Here is a 6,000-nt window from a genome sequence, read left to right on the forward strand (position 1 = left end):
AAATCAACTCAAAGTACATCTGCTTTTTCCAGCAAGAATTAAAATCTTCTTCAGTGATAGCCCAAACATATTTGACTCAGTAGAAACAGCAGTGACTCATCTATCAAATAATAAAGTCTTAGACAAGATAAAAGAAATGGATTGGAGTTCTTTTGGTTTGAAATTCCATGCTGAGAAAAATGAATGCAAATCAAATGACAAGAAGAAGAAGCTGAGAGACAAATAAAGATGAAAATCTAAAGATGTTTAAACAAATATTACAGTAGAAGTATTCATTCAAACGTTTAACTAGTTAGATAGATCCAGATTTTACAACAAAACCACCATGGAATATAAAAATGAACTGGGTGACATATACTATTTGGAAACAATCTCATTTACAAGGTAAATACCTTTTATTATTTATACTAATGCAGTATTAAACATCTAAAATAAGACAAATATCAAAGAACTGCTTTAATATCTAGAACAAGTAGTACTAACGTGCCATGTCTTAACATATGAAATATGGAATTACCATGCATGCTTTTAGGTTTTAACAGTTTAATAACACAATGCTATACTGCTTTTGACTCTAGTGTAAATGGTCTATGAAATATAACATTATATAACTTTAAAAAACAAATATTTATGATTTATTCCTTTGTAAACTATGTGCTAATAGTTAGAGTGCTATTAATATTAAAATGTTGTTTGGGGCACTTTTCTGTGGTGCAGTGGGTGCTGGTTGTCATTTTAAATGAAGTAGAAAAAAATGCTCTCTAAGCTCATGGCCTATTCTAGAACTCTAAAAATTTCACTTACAGTTCTCTGCTTTCCCACCAAAGCCATGAGCTGGTAAAATATGTTTTTAATCCATCTCGAGGTATTACAATAAAAAAAGCTGTGAGAGTCCATTAGAATCGTTTGCATATTCATAAATGGCCAAAAATAGTACTTGATTACAGAGAGTGACTAGCACTTGAAGCAAAGCATTATGGGGCTTAACTTAAACCAAAAGGCTCTTAAAGTGACAAGTACATATTTTGACCAAAATACAAGTGCTTCAAAGCATTATTGAGTATGTATATATCCATAGCATAGATTTAATAATTCTAAAAGGAAATAAGAGAAATGTCCACAAAAGTACTATAATATATGCAAAGAAAATGACATCATGAACAAGATAGAAGCAATTGATGTCAACAGTTAATGCAAACTCATATGTATGCATACTAGGACACATAGCTATAAAAGAAAGTATGACTACTTATAACAAAAAACGTAATAATAATTTAGCTAAGAAACAAATAAATAAATATATATATAGCTACACAAATGTAATCAGTAAGAAGCTGAACCAGATGTAATAAAGCACGAGTATGGTAGGATATAAATGTCATGAAAGCATTAAAAGAATCAGCATACTTAACAAGACTGGTGAATAAGAAATGATACTCATATGTGATAAACATGAACAAGTATGGTGTCAGTCCACAGTTAGTCATTAACTATGAAGATGAATAGATTAAGTTCAATTGTTAAACAAGACATACAGCAATACTGATATGTTTAATATACCAAGAGTGGTTCAGATATTATTTATGAAATGCTTAGGATTCTCTTGTGCTTCATAGAGAAAAACAAGGTACAAGAAAAGTTAAAAGTAAGAGATTACATGAATCAGATGAAGTCTTAAGAAATTCATATCAATTGCTGATACTATATAAAGCATAAAATATCACAAAAACTACATATAACATATCTATTAAACAATGACATTATTAAAGTGTATAACATGAATACAAACAGACCTAAATCTAAAGATGTAAAGAATTCAACTCAACAGATGAATGTACAGACCTCCCAACCATTCTGAATTACTCGGTTTTTACCGAGTTTTGAGGTCCAAATGAAGGGGTGCCACGATTCCCGAGTGGCACCCCTTCATTTCCGATTTTTTTCTTTTTGTTTTCTAAATTTTTTAAAATATCCCGCTGTCGGAGCTGACATCATCACGTGCGCAATGACGTCAGCACCGTCAGGCTACCAGCCAGTCAGAATTGAGCTCAAGGAGCTCGCATCATCATTTCCGGCTGGCTGGCCGTTCACATCATCATTTCCGGCGGTTAAGTTAATGGCGGGATTAATGGCAGCAGCATGGGGAACAGGAGCCCACCAGGATTAATGGCAGCAGCGAGACCACGGAGCGGACAGCAGCAACATGAGGACGGGATTAATGGCAGCAGCGAGCCCAGCAACATGAGGAAAAGAACAGACCGGGAGCCGGGCCGTGGAATGGAGCACTACTCAGGGAGTGGAAGCGGACAGCAGCAACGTGAGGAAAGCTGGGGAATGGAGCACTACTCAGGGTAAGGTTACCAGACTGTGTGTGTGTGTGTGTGTGTTGTTCTAAATATCAGCAGTATAAAGAAACAATAGTAAAGTAATGCTGAATTATTGTGTTTAGCAGAAATGATGTGCAGCAGTAACCGTTGTAATATGGAGTATCTGGAGAGGAAGTCTGATATGAGGGACAATGTCAGTAGTGATTGTGAAGTTATTCTTCCTGTCTAGCTGAATATCACCATGAGAAAATGAGGAAAGCTCTGTTCTAGAGTCACATCTATCTATACATGGGAGAAGAGAAGTGCAGAATGTCTACAAATCCAAAAAAACAAGAGAACTTCCTGAAATTAGAAAAGGAAGGACTGAGTTATAGTTGTAGTTTCTATGGAAGGAGAAAGGACACTAGTTATGTGTAGAAGGACATCACTGACACTTCTAGGTACAGATTATCAGAAACAGACCTAAGAGGTAAATTATATTGATAGCACCCAAAAGAGTGTAATGGAATCTCCTAGCAGCCAACCCAAACACCAAATATAATAAAACATGAATATAGGTGGTGCTAAGAAGATGGAAATCAGTGAATACTTAGTAACATAAAAGATAAAAACAGTATCTGCTTTCAGTTTCACACATATTTCACATGATACTTCATCCTGTAACTGTGGTTTGTAATGAATCCACAATTAAACAAACATAACAATCAGTTTTGAGAAAACTCTTTAAATTAACACTGGTGTTTAAACAACTTAACTTATGAGTCATCAAAGTACACTTTTTTCAACTTACTGTTTTTCAAAAGATAAATTCTTAAAATGGCAAGTCAAAAACCTAAAATACACACACACAATTTTTTGAAGGGGGTTCAGTCCCCCTGTTCCCCATGTGGGGAACTCTGCCCTTCACTCACCCTTAAATTGTATATAAGAACTCCACCGTTGCAGCACAGGAAGAAAAAGACAACACCCTTCAAAAATGCATCACCAGCTTACAGTAGTCAATACATTGCAGTATAATTCACTGTGTGATTATATTTTCACACTACGGCAACCAGGGGTGGCCCGTGCTATTGGACTGCAGCCCCCTCAACTGTAAAGTAAAGAAATAAAATTGATAGGCAGGGTCTGGGGGAAGATCTCGCAACGGGCGGGGTCTGGTGTGGATTTGCACAGGGTTTCGTATTGTGTGTGTGTGTGTGTGTGAAAATGCCCCCATATAATACACTTGGTGGCTAGAGGTATTCAGGCTCAAACCCTATACCTTTAGTACAGGGTAAAAAGAGCCTACTATCCCTAGCCGCCACCATTTCTGAGTGAGTTGAGAGAGCTATGATGAGAAGTAAGAACACTTTTTTTTTTTTTTGTGCTAAGAGTTTAGAGCTATGATATGAAGTGAGCACACAATTTGTATTCCCCTATTGTTTTTTTGTGCTAACAGTTCAGAGATATGGTGAGTGAGAAGTGAGAACTGAATTTGTATTCCCCCCATTATTGGCTTTGTTGTTTGTCCATGTTTTTTGTGTTGAGGTTAAGAGCTATGTTGAGAAGTGAGAAATTAATTCACTAAATGATGGCTATTAAGTTTCAGTCTTCCTATTTTTCAGGCAGCTGCTGATGTGGGATAGTGGTATGTTGTTCTGAATGCAGTGCATAGAGTCCTGGGTTCAAAACCTGCCAGTGAAATGCATGATGGTAGCACATTTTATTCTAGCAACTTTACAAAATTATACAAGCAATGTTTAAAATGTGTCCCTGGTTTTTGACCTTTTGTCCCCCCCCCCAAAAAATGAAATTGAAAATAAGTGCGAAACGCTGTGCAAGATGCCTATGGCTTACACTACTGTCATTCTATTTATAGTGTGGGTGTGGAAGCAGACTTTTATGATGGAAAAGTTCTGAATTGGGAAGTTTTGTCATTATTGGTTCATGTGTTTTCTTTCATTGCCTACAGTACAGATTACTGGTAAAATGTTCAAACAATAAATTTAAAATGTGCTCTAACATGTGTTGTATTATACAAGGAAGGAATATAATTTAATAAAGTCAGGAAGGTGTATAAAGAAAAGAACACATGTATGTTTCTTGTTTTGTGTGCAAGGGGCCAATGATTTGAAAACAGCCCAAACCCCAAAGGTAATCTTTATCCATCACTGGCCAGATGCATTTTCTTTGGATGTGGTGTGGGTTTCAATGCTGTTTCAATGAATGTGAGTTTCAAGGGCAAAGTTTAATGTCAGGCCTATTTTCATTGTGAGACAGTATTGCTTTGTTTACTAGATGATGTTTCTTAGTGTTTCTGCATTGTTGTGCTGTAAAATGTAAAAATTAAATTCAAATCATTGTAGAAGTAAAGCAGTATGCATACATTAGTGTTTATGGTAAATGGGGCAAAATAGCCAGGTAACAGGACACTGGAATGGCTGCAGGGGGACTCTGGTCTGGTGCCATGTTTTGGTTGTCTGTTCTTCAATTTGTGTTCGAAAGTTGGTATCCCACAATTCCATTGGAGTGGGTTACATAATTATGTATGCAAATTAGATGTTAATCAGCGTACAGATTTGTACCTATTTTTCATGGGCCTTGTCCAGATTTTTGATGTTTCCAGGTTGAGAGGTATGTGAATGTACTATATAAAAGTATTGTTTATTTTATACATAGAGATTACATTGGAAGCCAAAATGTTATTATATATTAAAAGCTACAGTTTATAACAACAATAACAATGTTTTCATTAACCTGACTGGATGTTGAAACAAATGAAGTTTCATAAGGCTCTCTTGTCTTAACAGTAGGAAATATCAACCTACTTGGACTGTGTACACAAAGGGTTTGCAACAAATACTAACAGTCATCTTAGCTGTGTATTAAATCTGGCGTAAAGAAACACTAAAAATTTGATTTATTTATTTACAGTTTGATGACCGGGGAAGTCCACTGGGCTCAGGGAGCCCATTTTCAGTGGAGGTCCGGGGAGAAAAGTTCCACAATGCAAAATACAAATACAACTGAAGATACAGAAATGTGTAAAAAAAGTTACAAACAGATGGTACAAATTGGAGAGAAAGAAATTGTATGTACAAAAGTTACATAAAATGTAATATGGCTTTTGAATACAAATACATTTCAGAGAGAAAGAGAAAAATTATTTACAATGTTTACATAGAAGTATCATGTGGATAAGCAGTATTTGAGGAAGAACAATGCTATTGGAAAGCCTAGATGCAGAAGAAGGAGGAAAGCTAGGTTGGTCACTTAGAAATATACATATGGGCAAAATAAAATGGTCACTTAGAAATATGGGCAAAAGTATATATATATGTATACAATGGTGATAAATGATGCAAGAAATGCATTGATAATAAAGTGTTGTCTAAATAAAATGTTGACACTATACAATAGATACGGTTACACTGAAAACAGATGTTGGTTGAAGGACATTAAATAATACAGTGAGATAAAATATAAGATGTATATACTAGAACAATGTTGTATTCAAAGTTGGTTACACTATTTTATTTAACTACAGACAGTAATATCATATAACAATCTCACAATAGTGTTTAATTGAATATTATACAGTTCAATAGATGAAGTTTGATAGCACACAAGCAATAAGAATTTGATGCTTTTAATTATATTTGTTGTTAGGAAAGCTGAGGGAAGATGCTGAATA

The sequence above is a fragment of the Protopterus annectens genome, chromosome 8.part0 (assembly GCF_019279795.1).
Source record: "Protopterus annectens isolate FY-2018-M chromosome 8.part0, PAN1.0, whole genome shotgun sequence".
In the NCBI taxonomy this organism is placed as follows: Eukaryota; Metazoa; Chordata; order Ceratodontiformes; family Protopteridae; genus Protopterus; species Protopterus annectens.